General features: G+C 37.1%; 1 protein-coding gene across 2 annotated transcripts in view; it reads left to right on the forward strand.

Moving 5' to 3' along the window:
- Positions 1 to 2,480: 2,480 nt before the first annotated feature.
- LOC108697557 (draxin) overlaps positions 2,481 to 12,215 on the forward strand; it is a 36,274-nt gene continuing 26,539 nt past the window's right edge. Inside the window, exon 1 of one of the 2 annotated variants that reach the window (XM_018227701.2) lies at positions 2,481 to 2,594. The gene's annotated coding sequence lies outside the window, so the exon portion shown is untranslated. The remainder of the gene's footprint in view (positions 2,595 to 12,215) is intronic. The other variant, XM_018227702.2, reaches the window with a different exon arrangement.

Below are 12,215 nucleotides of genomic sequence, written 5' to 3' on the forward strand. Positions count from 1 at the left end.
TAGGATAGAAAGGCGGCACTCTGGTTAAAAGGAATGTGGTTTATTGCAACAGGTCAAAGATCACTATCACCTGACGCATTTCTGGAACAACTCCCTTAATCATAGCCTATGATTGAAAGCAGAACTCCCAAACTTGGCTGCCCTTTTATTAGACACCAGTGGGATCACCTGACTAGCTATAATATATATATATATATATATATATAGATAGATAGATAGATAGATAGATAGATAGATAGATAGATAGATAGATAGATATAATAAAAGGGCAGCCAAGTTTGTTAGTTTTGCTTTGAAAGCAGCTAGTAAGTTGCAGGTAAAACTTAGTACCTTTGTAAAATGTATAATGAAGCAATAGAATTCTTAATGAATCAGATGAAAATTGAGCATAGGACTGGCCAGATATGGGATAACTTTGACGTAGTTGGCCAGCTTAAATATATTGCAATATATGGACAAACAATCCCTGTTTTGTTTAATGGGTAAGGCATTTTTCAGTAGCAGTATGCACAAAATGTCTCTGTCTTAAATATATTGATAAAGGATTGAGTGCAGAGGACTCTTGTATTTGTCTATATGTATTTTGTGGCCACAGCCTCATTGCACTGATGGTTTTAAAAATTAGAGAGCACAACTTTCCCTTGTTTGTATATATATATATATATATATATATACACACACACACACACACACACACACACACACACACATAAGGTAACATATAGAAAGAAGGAGAAATTACAAGTGTATAGTTGCCTTCCTATCCCTATTAAAGGGGCATTATACCCCCCCTTCAGCATGAGTAAAATTAACAGGGCTTGCGCTAAATATACTTTTTGCCTATTGTTTTAATTTGGATGTTTTTTTTTTTTTTTTTGCTTTAAATAGGGCAAAAACGGAAGCTAAGATTACATTCTACTCCCTAATCCCCACAAGCACAATCACAACAAATCAGCAGTCCACTAAGAAGCCCTCTGTATTAATAAGGGTGAAGACACACAGAGCTACTAGTAGCAGCTACTTGTCATGGCTACAAAATAGAGAATAGTGATAACTGGCTTTGCTAAGACACTAATATGTGTTTTATCAGAGGCAATTCTCAGTATTATCTATGGCAGGACGTTATACTAGTAGCTTTGAGTGTCTTTCCCTTAAATCCATAATTTTTCCCCAGACGCATCTGCAAACACTGATACATTACTTACAATATCCTCCCCTAAGTCATTAATTGACATGTTAAATAAAAGTTGACCCAATACCTAGCCCTGAGGGACCCCACTAAGAACCTTACTCCAAGTAGATAATGTACAATTAACAAGCACCCTCTGTACCCAATCTTGTAGCCAGTTTCCTATCCATGTGCAAACAACTCCATTAAGCCCAGCAGACCTTAGTTTAGAAAGCAGTTGTTTGTACTTATGCAGGGGTAATGCCAGAGTGACACACCCCTTCTAAATGGCACCATATTTGGCCCCACAGGTTAAATACTCGAAGGGCAGGAAAGAAAAAATTTTGCACGAGATTATATAGCCAAAAAAAAAAGAATGCAATTTATTTGCTATGAATAGGTATTAACACTTTTATTTGCTGTATCATAGTGCTACACACAATTTACACCAAAAACATTTTTGAATAAATGACAAATTTGAACCCTTGAAGGTTAGTTTTTCTGCTAGCTGTCTTACCATTGTTAGGCTAACTAATAGGGTTAATTAGAAGTGCCCTGTGCCTGAGGCCTCTAAACCATTGTGTATTGCTTGTACTGAAGATTGCTTATCTTTGCAGAAACAAACCAATGACAAAGAGCCCAGATGTTCTAGGACGTGCAATCTTGCAACTGTCTATGCAAGACTGGATCCAGAAATTAGAATTAATACGGTGCTAGCCATTCATGAGTATACCAGCATACAAGTTGAAAAAAGCAGACGGTAACCAAAACAACCAGTTAGGCTTTCTCTGATTCAATTAACCTTAGTGTATTCACATTGTGTTTTCACATAAGTCCTTGTGTTCTTCTTATCACATCTCTTTTCTTTGTTTCCAACCCTTATTCTTTCTTCTCACCAGGGAACACAAACAGGAGGTTGCAAGAGATGAGGGCACTCTTTGTTAGTGACAGTTTTTGTATTGTTTTGGTTTTGTAAATGTTTCTCTAAACCTAAATTTCCACACCTAAATTCTAAGAACACAATCACATAAAAATCTTTTTTCTCTTCGAAATCAAAGTGAGCCATTAGGACATACATTAGAGCGATACACACAATAGAAGCACAAATATACAAAACCATTTGATGTATGTTCTTTTAATTGCATGTATAAATATATTTTTCAGCAATTATCAATCTATTAACAGCACCACATTGTATATTTTCCCTTGCCAGGTCCCTTCCCCATACTGCTTAACATACCTGGTCTCAATGTGTCTTCTCCCCCACCCTTCCTCTTCACACCCCCTGCTACCCCTCCCCTCCTTCTGTACTTCCATTCTAGCCTGTATGCTGCTACACAAGCAGATTTCAGCAGGCAGCCTCTGAAACAGGTAGAGGATCAGATTGTTCTTAGCAGCCTATGCTCCCATCTAACCTCTAGGAGGGGTGAGTAAATATAACAAATTATAACCACCAGAGGGTTCTCACTTATGGTATTATGTCTCATAATCTGAGTATTTAATTTGTTTAAGCCCTTTTTTGTTTGTTTTAGTTATTTATGATCTCAATAACATTAATGTCTTTGTCAGTGCAAATTAATTTGCTTTTGTTCTTTCAAATCTCTGACTTTTGATTCATACATTGTCTGCCTGTTTTCCTTTTCCTTAGCAGTTATTCAATATGCACTTCATTCTAAGCATTATATTACCTATTTCAGAAGCTTCCACTTACTTAGTGATTCACAACCTACAGCATGCCTTCTTTCTCTGTCTCTCTGATGTATCCCATTATTTCCTTCTCTTGTGTCGATGGGGGTGGGGGTTGAGTCTAGAAATCATATTGCTGCCTTTTCTACTTAAAGGTGGTGCATGCAGAAATTTGTCCATGGTGCACATTTTAATTATGGTGCTAGATTAATCACTGTCTTACCCTACTGGTGTCAGTTACTTTATCATCCTATCTCCAGGCTACCTTCTTAATCCTGCCCCTAAGCCTCTTCATCCTGTTTTTTTTTTTTTTTTGGGATAGATAAAATATAAGTACACTGTTTAGATACAATTAGCTTTAATGTGGAATTGTAGTGCTTGTCTGCCCAAAAGAACACAATGCAACTTACTTTAAATCTTGAAACACTCTTTGTTGTCACTGCATACTCAAAATGAATACACAATCACTTTAAAAACCAAAAAATATAATTTTTTTAAAACAATGCTAATGGGTTCCATGCACTTTCCGTTTGTTAGTCAACTATCTCTCATTCTTTTTATTTAGCAGTAAAACATCTTGTAATATATGTTTAGATTTCAGCTATTTTCCATCAAAGGCATAAAAACACTAAACTATCATGCTTTATTTCCATATTCATTAGCCTGTACATTGATGTATGTATGTATACATAGTAATGAGTTTCCTATCCTCCAGATACCACTTTCTTCATTTTACACCATACCCAACATCCTTTGGAGAAATCCCAATTTGCTTACCTCAGCTTGTGCTGCTGACCTTGTACCCTCTAGCACTGCTTGCAAGCCATACTGAAATAATTAACCGATGTAGCCCATGCTTTCTTGCTTTTACACTGGAAACCTTTTTAATGTCACATATGGGTCCCCTAAAAGATTTTTTTTGTTTGATTCAAGTGAACACGTGTGCATGTTATTACTTGCAGTATAATTACAGCTCATTTTATTTGCTTGTTTCACTCTGTTCCTCCTACTGATTGATCCCATTAACTAATTGTCTGCAAGGAAGCAGATCATTGCAGCTGGCCTTTTTGACCTGTAAAGTATTAACATACATTGTACATACTGGTCTGTTGCACACACAAAATACGTCAGGCAGATTGAAATCTGGTACTAAAAACCACTAAATATGCAGTTTTTAAAATGATGGTATATGGCACATATCATATTTCTTCTCTTCTGTTAATATTATATAATAAACAGGGCCGCTCCTCCTGCCATGAGGCAATGTGAGAACCTTGTCTCAGACGGCAGCGAGCGGCCAGTTACAAGGGACGGCAAAAGCCACCTCTTGTAACTTTAAGCACCCAGAAATTCAGCTCTGCTAGTGCAGAGAGCACTATTGGTCTCAATGCACTAACGATGTTGCCCCACTCCAACGCTGATTTTTGAGCTCAAAATGGGAGGGGGGGGGCAGCAGCTGTATTCTTTCACATTTGCTTTTGTACTTAAGACAGGTGCTAGCTGTGCTCTGTGCCATGTGCCAGACTGAAAATCCGGTGCAAGGTTCAGAACATAGCTAAGTCAGATGCAAACCTTATTGTTTAGTAGGCATGAAGTATAGGTCTCCTTAGCAGCTGGTGTTTCTGACCTGTACATCCTGATTCATGAATGACACAAAAAATAATAAAAATAATTCACTGTGCCAACCTCCAATTAAAATTCTGTACAATGATGCATCAGTTATTGCACTGTCCACCACGCTTGCCATTTATAGGCTGATTAAAGCTGCCAACTCTGTAGCCTGCTGGTCTGTGTATGGTGTATTTCTAGTGGCCTGTACAACTGTATTATCTGTCTGAATATCAGTCATATATCTGAGAGGTTTGAAAATCCCATCAGTATATCTTAATGTGGTCCTTTCCCATCAGATCTACACTATGTAGGCCCACAATATGATCTGATATTTTTTACAAAAATGCCAACCAATATGACTTTATCTACCCCATGTCAAATATTTATTTATTATCAATATATATATGTGCCACTCATGTCCCCTGTATATTATAAATCTCGCTGACACATAACTTATTCTTATCACTATCACTTGCAAATACATTACATGTTGTATGATATTTCTACAAACAGACCAGGTCCATTCCATTCTAACATACTGTACTATGTGTCACTGTAGGTGGATTCAAGGGTAATGCCAAGTCAGCACAGTTATGCCAAAACAATGTGCAGTGTATATTTTAGATAATGTAAACATTCTGCTTGGCTGTCTGGCAGCCTGCTGACAGGGCAGCTGTTGCGGTTTAAGCATTAATTCTGCTTGATAAACATGCTACCTGTTTTTATTTTCTTCAAGGTGGTATCTAGCTCATTTATTGCTGAGAGGTCAACTTGTGCTTTTATATTTGCAACACACTATAAGCTTTTGTCCTTATCCTTCTTATCGCAAACCTTTTTTCTTGTAAGTTTAACCAAACCAGGTTATTTATTAAAGTCTGAATGGTAAAAACTTGAAACAATTCACATTTTTTTACTGTAAAATTCTAATTTTAGTGAAAAAAAACCTTACATTTTTCGAGATTTATTATACCCCAAAGTCTGAATCCGAAAATACTCCATCTTCAACCTGTCAAGGTCCAGTAGAAGTCAATGGCAGAGGTCCTATTTACAGTTTGAAGATATTATATATATATATATATATAAAATAGGATATTATATTATTATGGTCTCTGCAGGGTTTCATATGATAATCCGAACATCTCTGGCTTTTCCACTGATTTCACAGAAAATTCAGATTTTTAGGGTGTCAAATCATAAAAATTCTGATTTTACACATGACAACCCGAAAAAGTTTCAGTTTTCATGCGACAATCCGAAAAAGTTGTTTTTTTATATGATTTTTTTGTTGTTTTTTAATGATAAATAAGGATAAATTGTGGATTCTAGTTTGATCAGATTTTTTTTATCAATTAATCTGAAAATTTTGGATTTTAGTAAATAAACCCCTCTAGTGTATCAGTCTGGCAGCTCAGCGATCCAGGAACATTCTGAACTGTTACATTAGTTGATACAATTAGTTGATACATTTCTCAGTAGCATCTATGCAATATTAGCAACTATTGTATCAATTCTAACAACTACCTTTATAGGGCATTAATCATAACTAAAATCATTTACTAAGTAAAGACACTATGTGAAAGTTCAAGAAATCCGATTTTTAAAACAGTTAGAGTTGTTTGTATAATGTAAATCATCAGCTCACTATACGTTTACAAAATCTCCCCTATCTCTACTACAGTTCTAGCTGCGGCAGGCATCTTGGATTTCACTGGCTCCTTCTACCTACCTATATCTTCACAGCCAACTGCAGCTCTGAAATCTCGCACATGCTCAGTTGAAATTCATTGGTTGCTCAGCAACCCTTCTAAACTATTTTCAAATCAGGCAAATCTATGTGTTACCTTCATTTGCATAATAACATCACCAGCAGGGGACAAGAAAGAGAAATCTTGTGATACTTCTGGAGGAGTTTACCAAAACAAGGCATTCTGGGTAGAATACTCAAGGCAATTCTACAATCTGAGCATGCTCCTGATCTTTGCATGTTATAGTCACTGTATGGACAAAGTAAGGGATTTTTTAAAACCTGCAGGTTTTTTTTCCCAAAAAACTATATATGTAGTTTGATTTAACGTGTTAAGGTTGTACTGGTCAGGTCGTTAATATGGGCTTGATTTTGGCGGTGATAGGTGCCCTTTAATGAAATTCAGGGATTTTGCTCAGCAGGGACAAAGTTAACAAATGTATGAATTAAATGTATCAATTTAGAACAGTTAAAGAGTCGGCAAACCCCTTTAATACCATTTTTTCCAATATCTTCGTTTTAATGCCAACCTTTGGCAAATATAACTTCTTAGGTTTAAACATCACAATATGTAATCACTGCCTTCTTTAACTGGATTGTTTACTAAATTAGGGAATGCTTGCAGGAAATTAACCAGCAATTAGCTTATTGGGCTATTTGCAGAAGCATATATCAGATTGACTGCAATGATTTACATAACTGTGCACATAGTTATTATATAATCCCATTTGATCCTTAAACTGTTTGGCTTTACTGGTACAACCAAGATTATGCCATGCCTAAAGCATGGTAAGCCACACCTTAAAGCACACATTTTTAATATGGTGAATTAGCCAATAAAATGTATCATTTAAATTTTACTTTAAAGATTGCATATATCTACATCATTGAGGTTATCTTCAGTGAAGCTGTCTATAATAACATTTTTGAAGAAGAAAATCTGTGAACAATGCAATCAATCCAAGTTAGCAAAATGTTATGCATTAACAGACCTTTAAAGAGCTCCTCTCTTTAAGGCCTAAAACTAGTTGTTTAACTAAAGGCACAGACACCCTAATCCAAATTTGATTCTAAACTGCCTTCTTTAGTGCAGATACACCATTGTGCTACAAATAGCACACATTTCTTAATCTTACCCATGAGATAAGAATGCCTGTATGTTAGCCACTTGATACTTGACTGTACATGCTTCCCTATCTTTACTCTTTTATATTTTTACAAATATCAGAACACATTTTAAACCCAAGTTTTACTTGTAGCCCCTTGTTTAATTATAGGTATATTGTTTTTTAATGTGAATAAAACATATAGTACATATTTCTATGGTTTCCATTTTTAGCCCTTTCCCTGCCAGTGGCTATGACTGCTAAGGAGCATTATGTTGGAATTGAAAGTGGAAATGCCATATATGCAACTTCTTTCCCAGCAATGTAGATTCTACATTGTTGGTGGGGGAAGGGTTACTATTTATATATTTTTTGCTTTTTAGTATTTATATTGCACTACTTGGCTTTCGCAGTATATATTTTTCCCACTGGGATATATCCATTTCGCATTTTGCGTTTTTCTGCCTTTAACTATTGACTTGAACTGCCTGTTTAATCGGGAATATAGTTTTTTACCAATGGCTCATCTCTTAATTGTATTTACCCCTGACCATCCCTTGCTTATCAGTTTTGCTGATTTGCATGTTTGCATGTTTCATAGGCTTCCCACTAATCTAACTGATCCCTTGTGAATTTAGTTGGTGTACTCATTCTAAATTGCTTTATCTGCAAGACTTAGAATTTTAAATCAAGCACAACAAGAAGCCAACTCCCCCAAAAAAATAAGATGATAGAGTGATTTTCTTTATCCCAGTAGGGGTTAGGGCAATTTCTAAGGGCTATTGTAAAACGCGCCGGCGCGTGCTTCCAGCAACATCACAGGTTTGTTGTGGATGTGCGCAAGTGATGTTGGCATCGGTTCGTTCACCAATTCTCCTTTAAAAAGGCCTTCTTCTATTTTAACAGTGTCCAAGCTGGCTTCTGTTTACAGACCCTGCTGAAGCATTATTAACTGTTGGAATTTCCTGGTTTGTTTTGACTTAGATTCTTGCCGCCTGCCTTGACCCTTATGCCTGTTTTGTGACTACGCCTTGCCTAATCCTTGTCCGTACCCCTTTACGGAATTATTACTACGCACCAATTCCTTGTTTGTTCTGCAGCAGAAACCCGGGGCCCCAAAACCGGAAATCCGCAGGGTTTCCCTTGTGTGTCTGAGCATACCAGCTTCCTTCAAGGTTCCATGTACATATATGATCATATGATCTGTGACCTCTATTTTACCTTTGTTCACACTGTGTTCATCTGCCTGTTAATACAGGAGAAGCCAACAAACTACAGGTGCACCAAACACCTGTGTGTATTCAACATTGCTTTCAGCTATCAATATAGCAAAGCACAGTTTTGGGAAACATTTTGTCTTTTCTTATATCTATGTACAGTATATCCAAAGCTTATCCTAATGCATTCAAAATATTACATTAAATGGGTTATTCCCCTTTAAATTAACTTTTAGTATATTATAGAATTGCTCATTCTAAGAAACTTTTCAATTGGTCTTTATTGCATCTGGCTGTTTCCAGCTTTCAAATGGGGGGGGGGGTCACTAAACCCATCTAAAAAAATGTTCTATAAGGCTACACATGCAGGGGGGTATTTACTAAAATTCACTCACTATGATAAAAAAAATAACCAAACTGCCTAATCTGAATCCCCTTAATTTACCAAAAAATCATGACAAAATCATTCAATTTTTCCTCTCTAAAAACTCGACCAGAAAAACTTGAGGTTTAATAAATAGGCCCCTTATTGTTATTGCTACTTTCTATTACTCATCTTTCTATTCAGGCTATTCCTTGTTCATTTTCAAGTATTTTATTCAAAGTAATGCATGGTTTCTAAAGCAACCAGATTGCTGAACTTGAGCTGCTGAATAAGAAGCTAAATAACCCAAAAACCACAAGTTATAAAAAATTAAAACCTATTGCAAATTGTCTCAGAATATAACTCTCTACATCATACTAGGAGTTAACTCAAAGGTGAACAGTCCCTTTAAGGGGCCCATTACTAACAATCAAATTTCATTTTTTTCCACAAACCTCAAAAAATGTGTGTTTTTTCTGTATTTCTAAAAGCTCAAAAAATTCAAGATTTACTAAGGTTCAAATGGTAAATTTGAATTTTTTTATTTTTTTTGGTCAAAACTCACAATTTTGAATTTAAAACCACCAACTTAAATTTGAATATGAAATTTATCACACCTCGACCCTAGAAACAGTTCAAATTCGATAAATTCAAGTTTTTTTTCGGAGGAAAACTCGATTTGAATTCAATTTGAATTTGATTCCGATTTTCGGATCATTCCTATTTGATCGAATGTTAGACATTTGAGTTTTTTCTTAAAAAACCTCCTATTCGAGTTGTGAGTACATTCAAATTTAGAGTTAAAAAAAATTCACATACCTTCGAAATTCGTCCTTTGATAAATAAACCCCTAAGTGTAAAAACCACAAAAACTCGAATGCAACACTTGGCCAAGTAAACGTATGAGGTCAATGAGAGCTGCACTGATCTGATTGGACCACTTTAAAACAATTTGGATTGGACAGAGGTTTTCGGATTAAAAAAAACTAAAATTTTTAGAGGTTTTCAGGTATTTGTATTTTTTAGCACATCATTCAGCGCTTTTTTTTCTTGTACTGGTTTGGATTTTTCATATTCAATGACAATCATGGTTTTAGGGTTTGTGAGTTTATTTGTGGTTTCACTAAGTTTTTAAACCACTAAAATCAGACTTTCAATAAATAAGCCTTTACAATTCGCAACTATAAAAACTAGAATTTTCCATTTGCAATCATTTATTTATACATTTTTTGTAGCTATAAGGAATCATTGAAACTTGTTCTAGTTTGGTCTTAATCATTAATGCAGGATATCCCAAACCCAAAACAAACCCCAAGGTTACGGTCTAGACCCTCTCTTCCGCATGTGGCAGCCACCTTTGACTTCGGATGGAGCCCTCTGCTACTCAAATGCCGCCAGGTCTTATTGTGGGAGAACCTAAGAAAGAGTTCTAAGCGAGCAAGGGAACCAAGCTTAGTGTTGTAGAATGGGACAAGGAACGTAATCAAAAGCCGGGACGGTAACAGACAGTCAATACGGTACAGATGCAGGAGATGTAGGGACTGTCGGGGTCACAGACCATACAATATCGCTGAACAAAATCAGAATCCGAAAGAGTTGTCAAAGACCTGCAATAATCAGGACAGGCAGCAGACAGGACGAGAATCAAGGACAGGCAGGATCAGGTATAGTTAGATATAGATAGAATAACAAAGTAGAAACACACCCAGGAACTTTAAGAAAAGACCTTTTACGTTGGGCAATGAAACATCACAAAGAGCCCTTTAAATATTTGAATTTCACACCGTTGATGACGTCACGTTCGGCACTTTACGAATAAATTCTGGAAACAGCCGAGCATGCAACCCGAACAAATGGTGCATTCAGAGACAGCTCGGGAGGAATAGGACACGGCGGGCGTCCCCACCGAGGATGTGAATGGGGTCCCCAATGCACCCCCACTAGACCACCAGGGTGAGTGATCACATAACCCCCCCCCCTCTAGAGGGGGCCACCGGACCCCTAGGCTTATCAGGAAACCTGGAATAAAATTGTCGTACCAAACGATCAGCCCGAACGTCAGAGGCAGGAACCCATGACCTCTCCTCAGGACCATAACCTTCCCAATGTACCATATACTGTAATTTACCTCTAGAGAGACGAGAATCAACTATTTTCTGCACCAAGTACTGACCTTCGACAGACACTGGAAGAAGATTGACAAACAATTCTGGCAGGTTTTAATAAAGACATATGAAATGAATTAGAAATCTTAAGCTCAGGAGAAAGTTCCAACTGGACAGTACTGGGATTAATGAACTCAGATACTGAAAAAGGGCCAATGAATTTAGGTCCCAATCTGGCAGAGGGAACCTTCAAAGGAATATTTTTGGAGGACAACCAGACCTTATCACCAACCTGATACTCAGGAGACACCCTGGGACATTTTACTAAAATGATCCACCACCACCCAAATTACTGTATTCCCTCTTGAGGGAGGTAACTACACAATGAAGTCCATGGAAATATGGGTCCATGGCCATGGCCCAGGGTTAGGAAATGACTGTAGCAGAACCCTGACCTGGAAGGTTTGGAATTCTGACAGACCAGGCACAAATCAATATAGTTACCAACGTCCCTCCTCAAAGTTGGCCACCAAAGTGTATGTGAACAGGTCTTTGTGCGGACCAGATGTCCGACTACTTTAGAGCCGTGAGTCTCAGTTAGAACAGACTCACAAAGTTCTGGGACAAAAAGTTTGCCTGGAGGCAAATTGGAAGGAGCCTTATCTTGGACTTTAGACAAAGAGGAAGAGAGGTTATTACTTAGGGCTGCGACAATCAATTCCTTACCCAAAATTGATCATGTTCAGATTCTTCTTTAGAACTGGAGACAAAAAATCTAGAGCATCAGCTTTAATGTTCTTCTCCCCGGGCCTGAAAGTTACAACGAAATTAAATCGGGTAGCAAACAATGCCCACCTAGCCTGTCTGGGATTTAGGCACTTAGCGGATTCAATGCACAGCAGATTTTTATGATCTGTAAAAACTGTAACTACGTCGATAACATAAAAGGATATTACCTCAACATGATTACCCAGGGATATACTGTAGCAAGAAACCCGGACTGGTAAGAGACCAACCCACACCCAAGGGTATTCCCATCAATAGCGGGATTAAGGGTTTAGTGGGTATACCAAGTCTCTGAACAAAAATAATTTAAAAAAAATTCCCTGCTGCTCCTGAGTATAAGAATTCAGCACCTTGTGATCAGTTTTTTTCTTATATATTGTGAATACACACTTCCTTGGACTTGGGGACAGTACTTCTTCCCTCTAGTA

The sequence above is a fragment of the Xenopus laevis genome, chromosome 7S, assembly GCF_017654675.1.
Source record: "Xenopus laevis strain J_2021 chromosome 7S, Xenopus_laevis_v10.1, whole genome shotgun sequence".
In the NCBI taxonomy this organism is placed as follows: Eukaryota; Metazoa; Chordata; class Amphibia; order Anura; family Pipidae; genus Xenopus; species Xenopus laevis.